Source organism: Heteronotia binoei, chromosome 5 (assembly GCF_032191835.1).
Source record: "Heteronotia binoei isolate CCM8104 ecotype False Entrance Well chromosome 5, APGP_CSIRO_Hbin_v1, whole genome shotgun sequence".
Taxonomy (NCBI): Eukaryota; Metazoa; Chordata; class Lepidosauria; order Squamata; family Gekkonidae; genus Heteronotia; species Heteronotia binoei.
Genome location: NC_083227.1, coordinates 57,077,739 through 57,091,227, shown reverse-complemented (window position 1 = coordinate 57,091,227; position 13,489 = coordinate 57,077,739).

Below are 13,489 nucleotides of genomic sequence, written 5' to 3'. Positions count from 1 at the left end.
CACCTGCTGGAATGGCCTTGGGTCAGCCATAGCTCTGGCAGAAGTTGTCCTTGAAAGGGCAGCTGCTGGGAGAGCCCTCTCCAGCCCCACCCACCTCACAGGGTGTTTGTTGTGGGGGAGGAAGGTAAAGGAGATTGTGAGCCGCTCTGAGACTCTTCAGAGTGGAGGGCAGGATATAAATCCAATATCATCATCATCATCATCATCATCATCATCATCATCATCATCATCATCTTCTTCTTCTTCTTCTTCTTCTTCTTCTTCTTCTTCTTCTTCTTCTTCTTCTTCTTCTTCTTCTTCTTCTTCTTCTTCTTCTTCTTCTTCTTCTTCTTCTTCTTCTTCTTCTTCTTCTTCTTCTTCTTCTTCTTCTCCTTCTCCTTCTCCTTCTCCTTCTCCTTCTCCTTCTCCTTCTCCTATTCTAAACCAATCAGTTGTTCCATATCCCATTCTGACAGTTGCTTCTTGACCCTTATACAGGTTTCTCAGGAGGCATGTAAGGTGGTCTGGTACTCCCATCTCTTTAAGGACTTGCCACAGTTTGTTGTGATCCACACAATCAAAGGCTTTAGCATAGTCAATGAAGCAAAAATAGATATTTTTCTGATACTCCCGTGCTTTCTCAATAATCCATCGAATGTTGGCAATTTGATCTCTAGTTCCTCTACCTCTCCGAAACCAAGCTTGAACTTCTGGTAGTTCCCGATCTACATACTGCTGAAATCTAGCTTGTAGGATCTTTAACATGACCTTGCTGGCATGTGAAATAAGTGCAATAGTGCGATAGTTTGAACATTCCTTGGCATTACCCTTCTTTGGGATTGGAAAATAAACCAATCTTTTCCAATCCTGTGGCCACTGTTGTGTTTTCCAAATTTGCTGGCATAATGTGTGCATCACTTTAACAGCATCATCTTTTAGGACTTTGAATAGCTCAACTGGGATACCATAATCTCCGCTGGCTTTGTTATTAGTAATGCTTTCTAAAGCCCATGTGACTTCACTCTCCAGGCTGTCTGGCTCAAGGTCATCGATTTCGGTGTAATGGTTGTCCGGGACATTGAGATCCTTTTTGTATAATTCTTCTGTGTATTCTTGCCACCTCTTCCTGATCTCTTCTGCTTCTGTTAGATCCCTACCATTTTTGTCCTTTATCATGGCCATCTTTGCACGAAATGTTCCCTTGATTTCTCCAATTTTCTTGAATAGATCTCTTTCCCATTCTATTATTTTCCTCTATTGCTTTGCATTGTTCCTTCAGGAAGGCCTCCTTATCTCTCCTTGCTGTTCTCTGGAAATCTGCATTCAGTTGGGTGAATCTTTCCTTTTCACCTTTGCCTTTCGCTTTCCTTCTTTCCTCAGCTATTTGTAAAGCCTCATCAGACAGCCTCATCAGACATCTCTCCTTGCTGTTCTCTGGAAGTGTTCTCTGGAAATCTGCATTCAGTTGGGTGAATCTTTCCTTTTCACCTTTGCCTTTTGCTTTCCTTCTTTCCTCAGCTATTTGTAAAGCCTCATCAGACAGCCACTTTGCTTTCTTGCATTTCTTTTTCTTTGGGATGGTGATGATTGCTGCCTTCTGTACAATGTCACAAACCTCCATCCATAGTTCTTCAGGCACTCTATCAACTCTGGTTCCTTAAACCTATTCTTCCCCTCCACTGTATATTCATAAGGGATGTGATCAAGTTCAAACCTGAATGGCCTAATGGCTTCTCCAGTTTCTTCAGTTTAAGTCTGAATTTTGTGATGAGTAGCTCATGATCTGAGCCGCAGTCAACTCCAGGTCTTGTTTTTGCTGACTGTAAGGAGCTTCTCCTAAATTCCACAGGGTGGTGTACAATTCAAGAGTGGTGTACAATTTCCACTTTTATATATGAATGGTTTGGAAATTTTATTTCCAGTCCATCTTTCTCATTAAGACTCAATGTGGATTACACAGAGTGTGTCGATACAATCAGCAGGATGAGACATTGAATAAACAACTAAATAGAATTTGGATTGTAGTCTACAACCCAAATTCTATTTAACTGTAGAACTAACCATAATTTTAAAAAAAAGAATACATCTGCTAGGATTGCCAGGTCCAACTCAAGAAATATCTGGGGACGTTGTGGGGTGAAGCCAGGAACAAGGGTGTGATAAGCATGATTGAACTCCGAAGGGAGTTCTGGCAATCAAATTTAAAGGGACAGCACACCTTTTAAATGGCTTCCCTCCATTGGAAATAATGAAGGATAGGGATACCTTCTATGGGGCTCATAGAATTGGACCCCCTGGTCCAATCTTTCTGAAACATAGGGGGGGGTGTTTTGAGGATACGCACTGGATGCTATGCTGAAAATTTGATGCCTCTACCTCAAAACAGCCCCTCCAGAGCCCCAGATACCCACAGATCAATTCTCCATTATACCCTATGGGGAGTGATCTTCATAGAGTATAATGGAGTGCCCAGCAGACATTTCCGTCCTCCCCCCACACTTTCTGATAACCCTGAAGGGGGGAAAGGCCTCAAAACTGGGGGATCCCCTGCCCTCAACTGGGGTTTGGCAACGCTACTATGTAAAATTATGTAGTAGGATTCAACACTCAGATCCTATTTTCCCATACAAGTTAAGGTATAAGCTTTTGTGTGCATGTACTGCGCACCTTATCTGAAGAAATGTGCATGCACACAAAAGTTTATACCTTGAATAAAACTTTGCATTCAAGTTTTGTTCCACATCGCAACAAGCTACCTTTGGACTGAGACCGATTATGGCTACTGGTTGTAAGACTGCCCAAACAAGAAATAGCTCTGCATAAAGGTGCAAAAAGCATGCTGTACAAGGGAACGTTTGTACAGTGCACTGGCCAATTATTCAAAGCTGCTTGCTCTCATGTTAGAACAATCAGCTCATTGTATTGGTAATAAGGATTCAGTTGCATACTGATTAATATACACTGTAAGCATTATGTTTTTCTCAGTTAAATCTGCAGGAGCTGATTAAAATCAGGACTGATTTGTACCATTTAACAGTTATTCAGTTATAATTTTTTTCTTATTAAATGGTCAATTGATGCCATGACCATTGGGAGCTTAATTTTCTTGCTATTGATATTTTCTTGCTATTTTTCTTGCTATTGCTACTATTAGAATTACATAATATGCTTAGAAAGGTATAACTTTGCTTAAGATGGCGTTGAGAGTGGGTCAGTATAAAAGTGCATTGGTTCATTGTATTGATCTATACCAGGGATGTCAAACATGAGGCCCGAGGGCCAGATCAGACCCCCGGAGACCTTCTATCAGGCCCATGGGCAACTTACTGTTGTCTGCTTCCTTCTTCCTCTCTTGTTTTCTTCTGCATCACACCTTGCTTTGCCAGGCTCTTTCAGTTGCACAGCAGAGCTACTCAGCCAAGCCTCTCTTCATTCTATTGGCTGAAGCTCCTCCCTCTCTTCATCCCCCAAGGAAGGAGAGAAAGAGTGAGAATTTCCTTTGCCCAGTTCCCTTGATTGCATGGGAGAGATACAATGCACCTTTAAGGCCAACATAGTTTTATTCAAGGTGTGAACTTTTTGCCTTGCTAAAGGAAGACAGAGTGTGTGTGTTTTGTTGGGCTGTTAAGCCAGGGCTCTCCGGGAGGCAACTGAGTTAGCCTCTCCCTTTTCACTGTATTAATGCCTTCATGATCCAGTCTTTCTCATTAGAAAATCAATGTGAACTATATAGATGAGGAATAACAACAAGCCAGTGAGGTGGATAGGCTGAGAGTGTGTGCAGATCAAATTCACCCAGCACATTTCCTTTGTAGATTGGGGATTTTAAACTAGGCTTTCCAGATAAGTAGGCTGATAATGACCACCACTATACATGGCTGTCTTTGTATACTTGCACTGCTTCGTAAGAGTTGTAGTTATTTCTCTTGGGAAGGTTGTAGACAAACACATAGCCCTTGGTCTGTTTCATGGTGCCTTCATATGTAAACATGTTAAAAAGTAAATTAGGTGGACAAGAACATCACTATCCAATGCATTTCTCTTTTAGCTGTATTGACATACTCAAACAGGGATATTGGCTGCTTATCCCATTACATATTCAGAACCCATCTCCCACTAATTTTAATGTATTTTTCTCCTATGGCAAACTATATGTATGTTACATGTTAAAAGGTAAATTAGTTGGATGGGAAATCTTCTGAGATATAAATACTTTCCTTTTGACCCAGGCTTAATACAATATAGTAATTAACAGACACTCTCACATTTTGACATATTACTGTTTTATTGCTTTTGCATGCTCATGCTACTCCGATCAAAGGTTTGCTCAATTTGTTAATTTTACTATACTGTCATTGAATCTTAATTTTTTTTTACCATTTTGCATTCTAAACCACTCCCTATCAGATAATTTTACTACTTTCTGGAACAAGTGGGAGCTGTACAAAAGAGACGGTCTCCACTTGTCCCCAGATGGAACCAGGCTGCTGGCGCTTAAAATCAAAAAGGTGGCAGAGCAGTTTTTAAACTAATCTTGGGGGAAAGCCGACAGGAGATGAAATGTCTCTGGTTCAGGAGGACTCAGCTCAAAGAGATGAAGGGTTAGGTGTTACCTTTCTACCGGGTAATGAATCAGAGTTGTCCACTGAGATGGTGACAAACAGTATGGACTGTCAGCCAAAGTCTCGAAGCAGCAGGAGGAAGGTTGTGGACCTAACTTGCCTGGGAAATTATAGATGTTTGTATACAAATGCTAGAAGTGTTCAAATTAAAATTGGTGAGTTGGAATGTTTAGTGTTGGGGGAAAACATACACACTGTGGAAATTTCAGAAACTTGGTGGAATGAGGAGAATCAATGGGACACAGTGATTCCTGGATATAAGTTATATCGGAAGGATAGGGAGGGAAGGGTTGGAGGTGGGGTGGTTCTATATGTCAGAGGGTATACAGTCCAGTAAGACTGAGGTCAGAGAATTAGGTTCCCTTCTAGAAATGCTTTGGGTTGAAATAGAGGGCCGAAAAGGAAATTCAACTATGGGAGTTTGTTATCACCCACCAAATCAAAAGATAGAGGACAATTATAATATGATGGAAGGATTAAAGATAGTGGCTAAATGTAAAAACTGTGTCATAATAGGTGATTTGATTGGGTCAATATGTGTTCTGGTTGAGAGAAAGAGATTGAGTTTCTCGATGCTCTTAATGACTGTGCTACGGAGCAGATGGTCACAGAACCTACCAGGGGTGGGGTAATCCTGGATTTGGTCCTAAGTAATGCCCAAGACTTGGTGAGAGATGTAAAAGTGATCACACCGCTTGGGAGCAGTGACCAAGTTATTGATTTCACCATTTGTATAAATAGGGAGTTGCCTCAAAAGACCAGCACAACCATGTTTAACTTTAAAAAGGGTAAATTCTCTGAGATGAGGAGGCATGTAAAGAGGAAACTGAAAGGAAAGGTACAGTTAAAACCCTTGGGGAAGCTTGGAGGCTATTTAAAACTACAATCATAGAAGCTCAGTTAAAATATATACCACAAGTTAGGAAAGGCACAAACAGGTATAAGAAAAGGCCTGCATGGTTAACAAACAAAGTAATGGAAGCTGTAAAAGGTAAGAAGGATTCCTTTAAGCGGTGGAAAGCTAGTCCAAGTGAGATTAATAAAAGGGAACACAGGCTGTGGCAAATCAAATGCAAGACTGTGATCAGGCAAGCAAAAAGGGGCTATGAGGAGCATATTGCAAAAAACATAAAGACCAACAATAAAAATTTCTTCAAATATATTAGAAGCAGGAAACCAGCCAGGGAGGCAGTGGGGCCCTTGGATGACCATGGGGTAAAAGGATTACTGAAGGAAGATAGGGAAATGGCTGAGAAGCTGAATGCATTTTTTGCCTCTGTCTTCACTGTGGAAGATGAGAAGTGTTTGCCCGCTCCAGAACCACTAATTTTAGAAGGGGTGTTTAAAGACCTGATTGAGGTGACAAGAGAGGAGGTCCTACGACTGATTGATGAATTAAAAACTAATAAGTCACCAGGTCTGGATGGCATACATCCAAGGGTTCTGAAAGAACTCAAAGAACTTCTGGATCTCCTGACAAAAATATGTAATCTTTCATTGAAATCTGCCTCCATTCCTGAGGACTGGAAGGTAGCAAATGTCACTCTCATCTTTCAAAAGGGTTCCAGAGGAGATACGGGAAACTACAGGCCAGTCAGTCTGACTTCAATACCGGGAAAGTTGGTAGAAACCATTATCAAGGACAGAATGAGTAAACACATTGATGAACACAAGTTATTGAGGAAGACTCAGCATGGGTTCTGTAAGAGAAGATCTTGCCTCACTAACCTGTTATAGTTCTTTGAGGGGGTGAACAAACATGTGGACAAAGGGGACCCAATAGATGTTGTTTACCTTGACTTCCTGAAAGCTTTTGATGAAGTTCCTCATCAAAGGCTCCTTAGTAAGCTCGAGAGTCATGGAGTAAAAGGACAGGTCCTCTTGTGGATCAAAAACTGGCTAATTAATACAAAGCAGAGAATGAGTATAAATGGGCAGTCTTCGCAATGGAGAATGGTAAGCAGTGGGGTGCCGCAGGGCTCAGTACTGGTTCCCATGCTCTTTAACTTGTTCATTAATGATTTGGAGTTGGGAGTAAGCAGTGAAGTGGCCAAGTTTGCAGATGACACTAAATTGTTCAGGGTGGTGAGAACCAGAGAGGATTGTGAGGCACTCCAAAGGGATCTGTTGAGGCTGGGTGAGTGGGTGTCAACATGGCAGATGAGGTTCAATGCGGTCAAGTGCAAAGTAATGCTCTTTGGGGCCAAAAATCCCAGCTACAAATACAAGTTGATGGGGTGTGAACTGGCAGAGACTGACCAAGAGAGAGATCTTGGGGCCATGGTAGATAACTCACTGAAAACATCAAGACAGTGTATGGTTGCAATAAAAAAGGCCAACGCCATGCTGGGAATTATTAGGAAGGGAATTGAAAACAAATCAGCCAGTATCATAATGCCCCTGTATAAATCGATGGTGCGGTCTCATTTGGAATACTGTGTATAATTTTGGTCACCGCACCTCAAAATGGATATTATAGCACTGGAAAAAGTCCAGAAAAGGGCAACTAGAATGATTAAAGGTTTGGAACACTTTCCCTATGAAGAAAGGTTAAATGCTTGGGGCTCTTTAGCTTGGAGAAACATCGACTGTGGGGTGACATGATAGAAGTTTACAAGATTATGCATGGGATGGAGAAAGTAGAGGAAGAAGTACTTTTCTCCCTTTCTCACAATACAAGAACTCATGGGCATTCAATGAAATTGCTGAGCAGTTGGGTTAGAACTAGGCTTGCCAATCCCCAGGTGGGGGTTCTTCCACTTTCCCAGTCTCCTTCCCGCCCCCAGTCAGCTGGCTGGCGGGGGGAAGTTCTGCCCCCAAAGCCACCATGTGATTTTTTCCCCTCCGGACGCTCCAGTCTCCGATTGGAAAGGCTTTCTCTTGGGATGGGGTGTCTGTGTTACTTGGAAGAAGTTGGCTGCAACTTGTGAGTAGAGAGGACAATACCTCACTTCAGAGTTGCCAGAAAACGGGGGGGGGGGGGGAGGAAGGTCTGCTGAGCACTTCGTTATTCCCTATGTGGAGATTGATTCTCATAGGGTATAATGGGGAATTGATCTGGAGGTTTTGGGGGCTCTGGGGGCGCTGTTTTTTGAGGTAGAGGCACCAAATGTTCAGTATAGTATCTAGTGCCTCTCCCCAAAGTACCCCCCAAGTTTCAAAACGATTGGACCAGGGGGTCCAATTCTATGAGCCCCAAAAGAAGGTGCCCCTATCCTTCATTATTTCCTATGGAAGGAAGACATTTAAAAAGGTGTGCTGTTCCTTTAAATGTGATGGCCAGAACTCCCCTGGAGTTCAATTATGCTTGTCACACCCTTGTTCCTGGCTCCACCCCCAAACTCTCCAGATATTTCTTGAATTGGACTTGGCAACCCTAGTTAGAACAGATAAAAGGAAGTACTTCACCCGAAGGGTGATTAACAGGTGGAATTCACTGCCACAGGAGGTGGTGGTAGCTACAAGCATAGACAGCTTCAAGAGGGGATTGGATAAAAATATGGAGCAGAGGTCCATCAGTGGCTATTAGCCACAGTATATTATTGGAACTGTCTGGGGCAGTGATGCTCTGTATTCTTGGTGCTTGGGGGGAGGCAAAGTGGAAGGGCTTCTAGACCCACTTGTGAACCTTCTGATGGCACTTGGGGTTTTTTTTGGCCACTGTGTGACACAGAGTGTTGGATTGGATGGGCCATTGGCCTGATCTAACATGGCTTCTCTTATGTTCTTATACTGTCATTGGTTCTTAAATTTGTACCAGTTTGCTTTCTGAGCCACTTACTACCAGCTACATGTGGCTTTGCTCACTGTATCGGATTCCTCGTCTGATGAAGTGCGCTTAGAGAGTACACGAAAGCTTATGTTCTGAATAAAACTAAGTTGGTCTTAAAGGTGCAACTTGACTCCTATTTAACTCAGAGGTTTTCATTCTTTCCAGAGCTGAAACCATTCTCTAACTTCCCCCAGGTGGCAGCAGGGTACCTAGTGAGCTTTATCAGCATCAGAGAAAGTGAGCTCTGACTCTCAGAAGTCTATTCTGGACTGATTTTGTTACTCTCGAAGGTGCCACTGTAACATGACAAATATTTAACATAACCAGAACCAAGCTAGAGCTGGCCCACCAAGTCCAGTGTTCTGTTCACACAGTGACCAACCAACTGCCTTTAGAAAGCCCACAAGCAGGATGACAGCAACAGCATCCTCCCACCTGTGCTCCTTAGTAACTGATATGAAGAGGCATACTGACTCTGGTACTAGAAAGAGTAGGTAACCATTTTTGGGATTAAAAAAAAAAAATTAGGCTAGCTGGAGATGTCTTTGTTGGCTATTGTAACTGCACGCAAGAGGGTGTTGGAGGGAAAGGGTTAAAGGAATTCTCTGACTCTAGTACACTTGGCAGTTAGTCCCGCCATCTCATCTGTTAGAGGTTGAGCGTTTTGGGTTGTTGGTTGCCTTCAGTTTTCATCTTATATACTAGGACATCTCTTCTCTCTCTTTTCTGGGCTTGAAGCAGTAGCGAGGTAGCCTTTTTTTGACAATAAGTTAAATGTACCTACATGAAAATATCACATAAGATGTCTTTCTATTTTTGTAAGTAACATTTCTTTCTCTTGTTACCGTTTGGAGCCAGATCATCTTTGTAATTTGTTTGAACAGCATTTCCCCCTTAACTGGGAAATGTGGAGCATTGGGGATTCTGTGCTTCCAAAGCAAACGTTTTTGTTTTTTAAATTTTTTTAACCCAATAGTTTTAACTATTATTGTAAGCTGTCTAAAACTACAAGGGAAAGAGGGTGTGGCTGCTATGGGGAGAGAGAGACAGGTGGAGAGGCTCTGGAGTGACAGCCCTGTGGACTGAAGAATATCCAGTCCCCACCTCTGGCCTCCCACAATCAAATAAATAGGGGGGTGAGGGTTCCCAGGTGTGATCATCGAACTGGGGAGGGGGATTTCGGGGATGACCCAGGAGTGAGTGGGAGTGTCCCTCTCACGATGACATCACACAGGAGTGATGTTATCCTGGCAGCGACAATGGGCCGAAGCTTTGCTTTTTGGGCAAACTATGCTTAAAATTGGACTCCAACCATACAGTTTTGCTCAAAAAGCAGAGTTCCGCCACATGTCACCATCACCAATGTGATGATATCAGTTCCATGTGACATCATCGCATCAGAGATGGTGTGCACTGATGTCACTGTTTGGGGGTGTAGCTTTCCCTGCCAGCCAGATGGAGGAGATACAGGACTTTTAGGGATGATTGCTACCAGTAAATAAAGAAAGAATGAACATAACAGCCCTGCTGTATCAGACTAATAGTCCATCTAGTCCAGCATCTAGGGTTGCCAGGCCTGACTCAGGAAATATCTGGGGACTTTTGAGGTGGAACCAGAAGACTTTGGGGTGGAGCCGGGAGCAAGGTTGTGACAAGCATGATTGAACTTTGAAGGCTGTTTTGGCCATCACATTTAAAGGGATCTTTTAAATACCTTCTCTGCACTGGAAATAATGGAGGATGGGGTCACCTTTTGGGGTCATAGAATTGGACTCCCTGGTCCAATTTTTTTTTAAACTTGGAGGGAGGGATTGAAGAGATGTTATGCTGAAAATTTGGTGTCTCTGCCTCAAAAAACAGCCCCCCCCATCGCCTCAGATACCCACAAATTGATTCTCCATTATACTCTATGGGTATTGGTCTCCATAGGTTATAATGGAGTGTTCAGTTCACCCCCAGGCCTGCCAAGCCCATGGTCCAGACAAGGGTTCCCCCATCCAGGAGGTTCCCAACCCACTGGCCCACATTGGACTCCCTCCCCCGACGTCACCAGCGTGATGAATCACCCAGAAGTGATGTCATCACACCAACGATGGCCACTCTAGGCATTTCCTGGAAAATGCTATGGTTTTCCCAGATGCTCTAGCAATTTGGGAGGGAAAACTCTATGGTACAATAGGTACCATAGAGTTTTTTCCCTCCCAAATGGCTAGAGCGCCTGGGAAAACCAGAGAGTTTTCCAGGAAACGCCTAGATTGGCCATTGTGCGACATTGCCGGTGTGATGATGTCACTGCCGGGTGACATCATTGCACCGCGCACACAATGTGTACGTGAAGAGAGTCCCCTACCGAAGGCTGCGAGGGACTTGGCAACCCTCCCCCCCGGTACTTTATGATAACCCTGAAATGGGAGGAGGGCTTTCAAACCAGGGGATTCCCTGCTTCCAACTGGAGACTGGCAACTCTACCAAGCCCAAACGAGGTGAAACATGCTGTTTGTCTTGGATAAACATGCTGTTAGTCAATACAAGTGTGAAGCTGCTGATCTACCCTTGAGCTGAGTACTCTTTCCAGCACAGTGTACATTGTAATATTTGTGCTAGGAGGGGTAACACCAATCTGTGTGTCAAGCCAGTTCTCTCAGAGCTCTTTCAGCCCCACGTAACTCACAGGGTGTCTGTTGTGGGGAGAGGAAGGGAACACGGTTGTAAGCTGCTCTGAGACTCCTTAGGGTAGTGAAGAGTGGGATATAAAAACCAACTCTTCTTTGTCTTCAGTTTTTGGTTTTTTAAAAAAAAAAATCTGGCGACTCTACTGTTGGCCTGCAGGAGGAGACTCTCGAATGGCCTGGTGAATCCGCTAAGGTGTTTGGAAGCCCCACTGAAAGGGGTCAAAGAGAAGCAACTTGAGAATGCGGAAGGAAACACCAATTTGTCTCCTCATTGCTTCATCTTCTCCATCTTCCTTCCTCCCAGTTCCAACAGTATGCCCTCAACACTCGCAGAAGAGTCCTGCTGTGTTAGTCACTGACTACATGAAAGGCACTCCTCAGGTAAACTCCTCGGTACCTGTGACTTCAAGGAAGCATCAGAGAAGGGGAGAAGGAAGCAAACGACAGCCACTTGCTTGGGGGCCTGATTTGGCCCCTGGGCCATATGTTTGACACCCCTGATATAGACCTATTAGCATTTGTATAAAGGTGGGCTGAGGTAAGTCTGGAAAGCAACTGAACGGACTCCCCCCCTTCCTGTCTGTCCTCTGCTCAGAGGAATTAAAAAAAAAACTTAGAGTGACAGTCTTATTCATGTCAAACCTAAAAAAAAAATCATTTATTTACAGGTCTCCTTGTGGATAATGTTGGAAATGTTGATACTCCCCTGCCCTATTCCCCTATGGCGGGTTCTAGGACAGGCCTCATCCCACTAACACCCTGATTCTTGCAAACTCCAGAACAAGCCCAGCTTCTTTTTGAAACCATTTAACCATGTCTGCCAGGCTCCAGAGAATCTGGAATACATGCACGAAAGAGCAAATGGCAGAAAAAGTTAAAGTGAATTATCTCAGTAGATATTGCTGATGGGAAAATGGTAAGTGAAAGATCCCATGAGTGGAGTGGGGGGAAGACTGGGCCTGCCAAGCCCTTGTCTGGAGCACAGAGAAGGTGAAGGCAGGTCCTCGAAATGATCTGGGGTGGGTGGGTGTGTCTATTCAGACTTCTTTTCCAAGAGCATTGCACAGAGACCTGCTGGTCATGCATTGACTGGGAATGGGCCTCCTCAGGACTGCAGAGATGCAGTACCAGGCAGAATTGGCTTCAGGTCAGGCAAGGAGAGGCCAGGGCTGCTGAAGGAGGCCCCCATCACTCTGAATCTTGTGGGATTCCTTGACATAAGTGTGTGAGAGAAAAGATAGTGGAGCACGTAGGGAAGGCATCATTGCCTGGTTCCCTCAGCCATACCGCTGGCCACTTGGGAATTCCCTGCTACAGGACTTGCCCCCAGATGTTGCAGCAGGGAGCGTTCCTGGAGCGCATCCTATTCTGTCCTGGAATCTCAGAGCCGTTTTTTAGCATGGCCAAGTCTGTCTCTGGCCTGGATGTCTCTGGGGTGCAGATAGAATGGACCTTTTGTGGCTGACACATCCTAAAATATTCCTGGACACAACCAGCAATGGGTTCAAGAGGAAGTCAGTTCCTTGTTTTCTTCTCACCATAGTGCTCAAGGATACTTTGATTATTTTATTATTATTATTTATTCAATTTAATGAATCACCCCATCCCAGCCAAAGCCGGATTCTGGGCGATGTACACCAATAAAAATACATTGGTTTAAAAACATTAAGACATTAAGTTTGGTCCTAAAGTCAAACGATTTTAATATGATGTTTTCTAATCTGATCACCCTCTACCTATATGTATGGAGTGGTAACTTCCATTACAATATATCTGAAAAAGTGTGCCTGCGCATGAAAGCTTGTACCCTGAATAAAACTGATGATCTTAAAGGTACCACTGGACGTGGACTTTGTTCTGCTGCTTCTGATTAACACCTGAATCTGAGGAAGATTGTTAGTGATAGGGCGTCCTGGAGAACATTCACTTATGGCATTGCCATGTCGGAAGCGACAAGATGGGATATAACGTATCCAGAAAAAAAACAGCACTCTTAAACCAGACCACCCAGGTAAGGCCTAAACCTCATCTGTCGGCCTGCCTGAAATAAAGCGTGGGAGACGCTCTATCCTCCTAGCAGCCCTCTCTATGGGTCTCTTTCCGCTGATTGACGCATTCCCGGTATACTATTATACAAGGCGCCAGAGGGAAATGTCGCGCCTCCAAAGAGGTAAATTAGTCTATTCGACATCGTCATTTCCGGTTCCCAAAAAAGCCATAAAAGAGTAACCAAAATCACGCATAAACAAGCTTTTGAGTTTTCCAGAACTATTAAGCTAGATGTTAAAAAGCAAAGGGTGGTATTTAGGCCCCAGTTCTGAGACATGTCGACAGCTTCTATAGTACCCACACTTTGTAGACCTCATGAGCCCCGTGGCGCAGAGTGGTAAAGCTGCAGTACTGTAGTCGGAACCCTCTGCTCACGGCCTGAGTTCGATTCCAGC